The following is a 10,652-nucleotide window of genomic DNA, read 5'->3' on the forward strand; positions in this document are numbered from 1 at the left end:
TACACACTGAGGGGGAGAAAACAGTACTGAGTGGACTGGCTAACCTCTCATTACTCTATTCTCAGTGGTGAACCCCTCATGGGATGCTGAGGGTTTCTCTGAAAACCATGTGAAAATTCCAATTAGATTTCTTTTTGACGTTGCTCTCCTATGAAAAATATTTTACCTAGGGGTCTTTGATGGAGAAAATTACAGGGTCTGCTGTTTGTGTTGTGTGGGAACTCCAAAATGTGTGTGTGTGAGTGCAAATAGATATACAGACACATATGTGCATATGCTGTACTGAACAAGTGCAATTTTAAATAAATGAATTGGGCTTTATTTTTTAATAAGGTAAGACATGCAATTATGTGATACCTAATTTCTGTGCATAATTAACATGATTGTATGTGCAGATCAAGTAATTATGCATGCAAATAATCGCAATTAACTGTTTTATGGGCAATTATTCAATTATTCAATTTCCACACACAATCACAGTAATTGAGTGCACAAATTAAGAATGCAATTGTGTGTACCAAGTTCAGTGCACACTTGTGTGCTTAATAATCAAGCTCTCATAGGGGATTTCCTCCCCCCCCCCCCGAATTTGCCTGCATGACATGGGAATTCTAAGGACACGTCTTATTATAGTTTGCTACCGGCAATCTCTCGTCTATAGTTTATGTCATAAGACTGCAGTAAGTGGTTATAATTTTTCTTCCCAGATTTCTTTTTGTTTTGCTAATGTTTTCCCCCGAGTACTGTGAATGCAAATGATCCCTCAGCTGAGGGAAGCCTGATTCACACATGCAAGTGATCTCCAAAGTTGTCCAAAGGAAGAATGACATGCTGAAGCTCCTCCTGCTATCTCAGGTGCATTCTTGTTAGGTTTGCCTCTTTGGGCACACACACACACACAAGCTTTCTCTAAATATACGGATTGGGTCAAAAGCATCGATTTAAAGCTGGTGGCAGCCACACGAAATCATGGTCAATTACATCACATGACAGGTATCCTTTCATTGTGACCTGTTTGTGGGCAAAGGAATCGCCACAGGCCAAGGTCTGAGTGTTGTATGTAAAATGGTCTATTGGGTGGCTTTCAGACGACCCTTGGTTCCTTTTTCCTAATGCTGCCTTAACCTGATAATGCCTGTTTCACATGTTCACACAATGTAAAATGCAATTCTGGTGGAATCTAGTAGAAGCCTTGCACTCATTTCTGTGTTAACTGCTTTCAGAAAGAAAAAAATCCTTTTGCAACCTTATTAACCCAAAAAACATTGGAGTTTTGCACTGTAATTTCCCCGCCATTGTGAGGTGACAAAATTTGGGGTGCTGTACCGGCATACTGTTACTTCCTGCCATTTCCATGGGTGAAGAGAGGCACACACACACATAAAGGGTGAAGATATGTCCAACGACATCCACTATTGCGCCACTCTGGTATGAAAGAAATTTAGCGCAATGTCGCTGTGTATCCATCAAAAAGACAGTAACAGAACAGGGAAGGCAGTGTGAAAGGAATGTTAGAAACCAGAACAGAAGCGCTAGAATTCTAACCAGGGAAACTAACACAATAACCTCCATGTCTGAATTCACCCAATGTCTTGTTATATCATAGGTGGGGAGCTTTTTTTAAGCCCAGCCACTATATTCCCTGGTAGGCAAACTCCCAAGCTCCACATTCCAGTGATCAGTGGGGCAAGATAAAAAACTCAGAGATTTCTACACACACCAACACCCCTCTCTCTTCATCTTCCATCCAGGGAGGCATTCAAACAGTTCAAGGACACATTGCAGTCAGGCAAAAGCACTTGAGGAGGGCACAGTCAAAGCAAAACACATTTAGGAGCTAATGGGATTTGAAACCGGCCATTTCCTGTTCCTCTAGATATGAATGCTCCTGGTTGTGTATAACACGAGTTACAAATGTGCCGGACCCGGAAGTAACGGAACGGGTTACTTCCAGGTTTGACGATTTGTGCATGTGCAGACGCGCCAAATGTCACATGCATGTGCAGAAGTGCCGAATCGCGCGGCGAGCATGTGCAGATTCGGCGCTTCAGGTTGCGTACTGCCCTGGTTGGGTATGGGTCTCCAGAACGGATCCTGTTCGCATCCAGAGGTACCACTGTATATTCTCTGACATTTTTTTTCTCTCCTTTGCAAACAAACCAATCTTTAAGTCCCTCATCTAGGCCTCACTAGTTTTTATTCACAATATATACACCCACCATACCTGCCAAGTTGCTGTCGGAGAAATAAGGGACCGGGCCGGAAGTAGCAGACCGGAAGTAGCGCTGTCGCCATTTTGGAACTGGGCGGAGCATGCTCAGAAGTGACTTTTGATGCTGCTTTGCCCAGTTCCAAAATGGCTGCCGCGCCAGAATAAACCGGGGAAAACAAAAAAAATCCATTTTTTCAGCTAGGAACAGCTGGAAAAACGGGGATTTCCCAGGGAATACGGGAGACTTGGCAGCTATGACACCCACGTCCACCCAAACTGGAATTAAAACCTCTAGAAAAGGATAATTATGAAATATCCATAAATGAACATAATTGGAATGACTTCCCACCCAGTAATATGGGCATGGAATATGAAGGGGAGGGACAAATCACCAATTAGCAACAATAAAAACATTGGATGCTGTTGTATGCCCCCCCCACTCCCACTTTTGCTGATTTCACAGAGCTGGCAGCTGCCTTGTAGATAGGGTTCCCATTTTATTGTTCTGTGAGGTTTATGCTTTCCCCCTCCCCTGTGTGATTTCAATATTTCTTTACCCTTATTTTTGTGTTTCTAAAGAAAATCCTGATTTCCTTTCACTTCTCCTCGTCTCTCCAGGGCACGTCTGCTTAACAGCTTATCATGCATGCAAAGAAAATCCGGATGCATTGACAAAACCCACATTTCCCTCAGGTTAAAGATGCCCTCTGCTATAATAAAAAAAGGATCAACCTGGTGATCATATCTGACCTAGTGCCCCACCTCTTTCTTATTGCGACAGATTCAGTCAGACAAGTTGTTCCTCAAGACAGACAAGACATGACCTTGCGGAGACTCGGGAGAATTGAGGACAAGCTGGAATTCTAAGTAATTTATCTGCTGTTAACAATATTACTTCAAATGTCCTAGAAATCTCTTCCTAGAAGAAAGGACTTTCCACAAATAGTAGTGATATTAATCTCAGAGACACACACACACAAAAATCAAAGATGGTGGGGAAATCAGAAATGATGACACAAGTAGAGAGACCTGAACTCATCTTTAAAGGGGAACACATGCAACACAAGCCTATGCAGGTTTACTCTGAAGCAAATTTTGCTGTGCTCAATGAGACTTACTTCCAGGTAAGTGTGAATCGGATTGCAGTCTTGATCTTCTTTGCCCATATATGAGAATGTGTTCGTGTAGCTAGTAAAAGGCTGAGGTCTTTCATTCCCAGATAAACTTTACAGTAATACTAGCATGGTTTGTCTAAAGTTGAAGATAATAATGTTTATTGTCTTCCTTTACCAGTGGAGAGGGAGACCATAACAGGGATATGGGAGGTGCATGCAGACTGCAGGTTTTCTGTAATGGTCTTGCGCATTTGCCACATGGCGACGGAAGGCAAACAGGGTTCCATTGTCCACTTTGGGCATCTCCAAGCCCACAAATACTATCCGTGGTGGGCTAGGTGTTCCTGATTTTTTTTTGCACCTGGTATGAGGGATCTAACAGTGGTAGTTTAATGTCTATAATTAATTTACTAAATAATTTACTAGTTATGTTCCTTTGACTCTATAGAAAAGGCCTAATAGGAAAATGAAGACAGGAGTCCCTTCTACTTATTTGAGACATGAGAAAACTGAAACGTTACTAATTGCACATTTCAAGCCCTTTTTTAATGTCATTCCTTTGACTGGAACATTATACCATGGGTTATAATAGGGCAGGAGCAGTTGGCTTGCTTTGTATCCCTTTTTTTCTTTCTCTTTGCAGGAATTCATTGAGCATGCTGTTTTGAAGGAAAAGCCTTTTTGTGTGTATTTTTAACAGCCAGTTGACGATGACTTGCTTTCCGTCACATGAAAGGCTTTGCTCCTAGATTTGATAATGAGAAGCAAAGATTTCTCTTTTAGTGATCTGGCGGGGAAGATTAGTGGTGCAGCCCTGTATATGTCCACTCCGAAACAAGTCTTGCTGAATTCAGTGGGACGTACTCCCTGGTAAGTCCCTGGTGGTGACAAAGCTTTTTCTGCCCAAGGGCCACATTCCCTCGTGATAAATCTTCCAGTAGCCGCTTGCCAGTGGCAAAGAAGTAGGAATGGGCAGAACCATGGGTTCTTTTGTCTGAACAGTAGCTTAAATGTAGTATTTGGGCCTCAGGCTTGTGGTTTACCCACTGAGGGGTTAGAGGATTGCAGCCTTTCTTTGATAACTGCACAGACCAAAGGGCACATTTGGCAGAATTACAAATAAAATGCAAACATAATTTCATGTTCAAATGCCAAGTTAGAAACAATAATGTTATACTGTATAGGAGAGGGAGATTTTCCAGATAAGAATATGCAGCATTTTATTAAGTTGTTGTTGGCATCCATGTGTCTCGAGAGACAATGGAGTGCGCCTCTGGGGGTAAAGTCAGACTGCTGCATTAGCAGCACCGAAGTGACCTCCCCTGGGACACAAGCCTGGGCAGGGTGTATGGAGGTCCTGGGCTGCCCAGATGACAAGACCCCATTCCAACCCCCATCCCAACCCTTGGCCTCACTGATGTGGTCCAAAGGAAAGTGAGCAATATGTTTGGCACCAGCTTGGCTGCAGAAGTTACAAGGCACCACCCACCACCTTAGGGACCCCACTCCGGGTTTGTGTAGGGTTTACTCCTTAGCCTTTTCTTCTTCTGAAGATATTCCATGAGGCAGTAGAGGTTTGGGATCTGAGTTTCCCTTCTCCTAAATGGGCTACCTTCCTGAGTTGATGATAATATGATGATGATGATGATGATGAGCCCTCATTTCCTTCTACAGCAGGTGCAGAAGCTTCCTTCTTGACTGTTGGACCCACTGTTGGTCTCGCCCACTCAATCCATCAAAACCTGTTTTCTCATTCAGCGGAAATCCCTAACTCTCTGAGGGTTTGAGACCCATCGGCCACCTTCACCTGGTTTAGCTGACCAGTCAAAGTTGTTCCCAGAGTGTGGCCATTGTCGCATGATTTGCAACAGGGCAAAGATATGATTTGAACCAAGGATTTCTAAGTTTTCAAATGGCCATTAGTCACATTGCTGTAGCTCTCCTAAAGAGCCATAGTTTATGTAAAGGAGGCACAGTCAGAACACACTTTCCCAGCTTTGGCTCTAACTCTCTTCTGTGTTATTTTCTGTCAGTGGTTAAAAGTTGAACAGAGCCAAATACCAGCTCTCGGTCATCCGTGTAAAAGCATATTAAAGGCATATCTCAGATAAAATAACAGAGTCACTGTAGCGCCTTTTCAGATCTCTTGGTTTTTTCAGTCTAAAGTACATTAGCAATGAATAACATTCTGCTAGGGATGTCTGGCAAGCAATATAATTAGATTATTGGCATGTCACAGTATGAACCAGGAGCACGTCAATCTGTTTGATAGTATAGTAGATACTTTAGGAAAGTTCCCCATTTGGCTCAGGAAACTTGTTATTTTCTTCAGATGATGCAGCTGTAGTGAATGAAAAAAAAGGCATTTCAATCTTCTTTTGGCTCATAGCGCTTCATACAGGTGCAAATCTCTCTCTCTCTCTGCCTAATGTTTACCGTGAGTGACGGTTAGCTACCTGTATAAATGTATCTGGCAATGGGAATGGAGAAATGATCACAGCTCCCTCTGCCCCCTCCACCCTATTCTCTCTCTGTCTCTCTCGCAGTACCTTGAAGCGTGCAAATGAAAGGCAGCATTTTGCAGGGGCAGAGGAATGTGGCTGAAAAACCAAGGGAAAGTTTGGATGCATAGAGACTGAGTCCTAAGTGAGATGAAGCTGTAAGCGGGGGACAACCTTTGGTGAGGCATCAGGGGCAATGTGTGTGGGCTTTTTGTGTAGTAGCTCTACACCAATGGGATGACCTCCTCTCTACAGTGTGCCTTGCCTCGTGAAAAGGGAGAAATTTGATTTAATATTAATTAATATATTGCTAAATCATAATCATAGAATCATAGAGTTGGAAGAGACCACAAGGGCCATCCAGTCCAACCCCCTGCCAAGCAGGAAACACCATCAAAGCATTCTTGACAGATGGCTGTCAAGCCTCTGCTTAGAGACCTCCAAAGAAGAAGACTCCACCACACTCCTTGGTAGCAAATTCCACTGCCGAACAGCTCTTACTGTCAGGAAGTTCTTCCTAATGTTTAGGTGGAATCTTCTTTCTTGTAGTTTGAATCCATTGCTCCGTGTCCGCTTCTCTGGAGCAGCAAAAAACAACATTTCACCCTCTTCTATATGACATCCTTTTATATATTTGAACATGGCTATCATATCACCCCTTAACCTTCTCTTCTCCAGGCTAAACATACCCAGCTCCCTAAGCTGTTCCTCATAAGGCATCGTTTCCAGGCCTTTGACCATTTTGGTTGCCCTCTTCTGGACACGTTCCAGCTTGTCAGTATCCTTCTTAAACTGTGGTGCCCAGAACTGGACACAGTACTCCAGGTGAGGTCTGACCAGAGCAGAATACGGTGGTACTATTACTTCCCTAGATCTAGATCATATTCTTTTTTTAATGATCATATTCTTTTTTTAATGATCATATTCTTTTTTTAATGATAAGACACAAGACATTGTGTAAACACACCCACCCCTTCACACAGAAATACATTAGTTAGAATAAACTAAACCACAATGAAAATTAGAAGCCTAAGGCCTTTATAATGTCCTTCATTTAGGCCTGGGGACAGAAATACCATTCCAATATCTAGGGGTGGGGTGGGGGAGAAACATTTTCTTAACATTTTTATTGTAACCGCCTTCTTTTAAAAGATGAATAAGTAAAATAAAGTTGGCGCCTAGGGTTTTTAAAAAATAAGTAATGCAATCAATGGTCCCTTCCTAGATCTCTATTTGCTTTATATCAATGCGAACCAGGCCATGCTTTATGTATTTCTGGGCTTCTAAACCTGAGGTACATTGCATAGCTCAGGTTTAATCAATTGAATAATTATTTCATCCAAGGAATGGAGAAGAGAGTTAAGACTCCACCCATTTTCAATCTGGATGCTATATAAGTAACATGAACCAGATCCAAATATGTGTGCTATTTTGGGGGTGTGTGTTAATTCTTAGCTATGTACACACTTCTAGAATACAACTTCCTTGTGTGATGGAGACATATAAAAAGCTCTGCAGAGTCTTGGTCCAGTGTACTTAAGCTAATGCCTGCTCCCACATGAAATCTCCTCAAAGCAATATGGCCTTCAAATACCTCAAACCATTGATGCTTATAAAGTGGTTTCAAGGCACAGAGACTTTCCATAAGTTTCACACTGCCCTCTCTAAATTAGAGACTCTAATGGTCTTCTGGGGACTGGCAAAAAAGTATTTGTTTGGAAAGCGCATTTTGTGAATGAGCAAGATGATGTTTTAATGCTTGGGTTATTAAGTTTTGTTCCCTGTTTTTATTGGAGCTGCTATTATTTGAGATTTTAAAATGTGATGAATTCCTCCTACCAGCAAGCAGACAGTGCTGATAGACCTTGATAAACAACAACAACAACAACAACAACTTTCATAAAAGGGATTTCCAGAATGACCCAGTTGCTAGATTCTGCAGCAATGCTTGTGGGTACCATTCCTATAATCGAGGGAGCAGGGGAATAACTTATATTGTTGCTCCCATGCTCAGACTTGACAGGGTTAACGCCGGCCAGCTTTATAAGAAAAGCTGTGTGGATGTTCGGAAAGCATGAAGCCAATGCCATGCGACCTTCATTGTTCAGCATCCTCTGGCCCGAAAGCAGCTAAGTTTTCCATGCGCTTAGTATTCATAGGCAGCATTTTCACACCCCAGTGGACACTTGTACTGTGATTTCAGAACAGTCATGGCACTTGGAAGCTGCTTTGCAGACAAGAAGAAAGGAAGTACAGACTCCTTGCACAGTCAGGATTCCAGCTACAAATCTATTCAGATCTAGCTTCCTGTGACAGGCTGGTACTTGACAAGGGCACAGCTCACCTGCCTTCCAGGTGAAGCAGTTACTATGGCAGAGTATGCGTTTCCCCCTCTGAATAATAGCAAAAGACATCCATAGACTGCATCATGGAACTCCCATGCCATGTCGCATTTGACTGTGACAGCCCATTGGTCTCTGCAGAAGGCTTGAATAGGGTTCAGTTGGGACTTGATTGCCTGGTTTAGGTCAGCAGTGCATTTAGGCAACAGATATCCAATCTCAGGGAGCCAAACTGAGAGAGCAGGAAGTGGTCAACCTATTCAGGACCTGGGAGAGCTCCAGAATTATTTGGACAGCAGCCTGGGCAAAACTGAGCACAGTGGTACCTCGGGTTGCAGACGCTTCCGGTTACAGATGCTTCAGGTTGCAGACTCCGCTAACCCAGAAATAGTACCTCGGGTTAAGAACTTTGCTTCAGGATAAGAACAGAAAATGTGTGGCAGCCACGCGGCGGCAGCAGGAGGCCCCATTAGCTAAAGTGGTACCTCAGGTTAAGAACAGTTTCATGTTAAGAACGGACCTCTGGAACAAATTAAGTTCTTAACCAGAGGTACCGCTGTATTTAAATAGCAAAACAAATCTGGTGGGTGCTCAGACTGGTTTCAGGATTCAATGTTATTTAAAGCAGGCCCTGGTCTGAACCTTAGATGCCTCCCCTCCACAACCTGGTATGCTTGCTGTCTTGTCTGCTCAGAAATTACAGGAGGTGAAAAAGATTGGACAGGTAGGGAAGCTGTGGGTTCTGGTTCTTTGCTTAAGGTGCTTGAACCCATGCCCCAATGATAATATCCTGTATCAAGTCTTTTTCCTATGAGTGGGCTGCAAAGTGTTCTCTTTTTCGGCTGGTCCTTGGGCAGGTTTGGAGCCTGCAGGATCCCTGAACTAAATTTTTGGTGACTCACAGTTATACTAGTACTCTCTGGCTTAGAATATCAGCTTTTCTCAATCTGATATTCTCTGGCTGTTTTGGACTACAATACCCATCACCCCTAACCATTGACCATGCCATCTGTGGCTGATGGTTGTTGTAGTCCAAAATATATGAAAGGCACCAGGTTAGGGAAAAGCTGTTCTAAGGCCAGGGTAGCTAACCTGTGATCCTCCAAATGTCGTTGGATGATAACTCTCGCCACCTGCATGGTCAATGGTCAGGGATGATGGGAGTTGTAGTACAGCAACAGTAGGCTAGCCACCCCTGATCAAAGGTATCTGGAAACTGGGATGTGATAGACAATAGAAAGGATTCCCCCCCCCCCCGTAAAAAATGTAAATATGTCATCACACAGCCCCCATTGGAGGATTTGTAGTGTGAATCACCACAATCCTGGATTTGCATGAAGTCGGGGTGGGAAACAGGAGCAAAAGGTTACATGATATGCAGGTGGAAGAAGAAGCAGGAAGTCAGCATGGAGATGGTGCAGAAAATGCGAGAGAGGAGGCATGAAAATGGGTATACAAAGCCTGGCTGCAGAATAGAAGAGAGAGGTGGCTTCAGAAATGGGGTTGGGAAGGTGAAAAGCAAGCTTGGGGGGGACACTCTAGGAGGTCAATGTGGGGAGGTTGGAGCCAGCAGTGGTACAGCCCCAAGTTGGAAATATGTGCGGAAAGCTAATGCCTCTGATGGTTCACCCTGAGGTACAAAGCATCAGCTATATTGCCAGTGTACATTTGTGCAAACAGACAAGGATCTAATAAGTTCAAACGTATTTTGTTTAGCTGCTGATACGGATACGCTCCCCCATTATGCCTTAGACTTCATTTTGCGCCTTCTATGTATCGTTATTTGTATCCTATGGGGTAAATCAGACGTGTTACCAGTCTCCGTGAGATCGATGGAAATTTCTGATGTGTCTGCCGCCACACTTGAGCGCAAAGCACTGGAGGGCATTTCGCATGCCGAGAAAGGTCAGAGCAAGACTACATCAGTCTCTGAACCTAAGATATTCTGAACTCTTCGCTACCCATTAAGAAGAATGAAGAGGAGCTGTGATTTGATGTACACCATCCAAAAGAACTGCTTGAGGCAGGAAAAAAGTTACTGCTACTCATTGGGCGGAAACTAGGTCTCTTTAATAGATAGGAGTGTGAAACTGCTTTTTAAAGCAAGAATGAAGAGGAAGATCCTCCCTCTCAGTAATTCCTTGTCAGGGCTTTGCGGGGATCCCTCCTGAAAGCAACCAGCTGGAAGGGCCACAGGCAAGTAGACAGTCTAGGTCAGGCAGACATCAAGGACGCAGAATGGTCAGTTGAGGAGGCATAGGCAAGATATACAGCCAATTCTGGCAGATGGTCTGGATCCTGAAGCTGAGAGTCCATGAGAAGAAAAAGTAAGGCGAGGCACAGGAGCCTCAAAAGAAACTACTCCCTCTTATAAGCTGAGGTCCTGCTCATAGGCTTTCCCCTGGTTGGCCACTGTGAGAACAAGTTGCTGGGCTAGTGTGTTTTTAAGTTGCTTGGAATGAAGAACCAAGCCTGAAGAACC

Source organism: Zootoca vivipara, chromosome 7, assembly GCF_965207765.1.
Source record: "Zootoca vivipara chromosome 7, rZooViv2.hap1.1, whole genome shotgun sequence".
Classification (NCBI taxonomy): domain Eukaryota; kingdom Metazoa; phylum Chordata; class Lepidosauria; order Squamata; family Lacertidae; genus Zootoca; species Zootoca vivipara.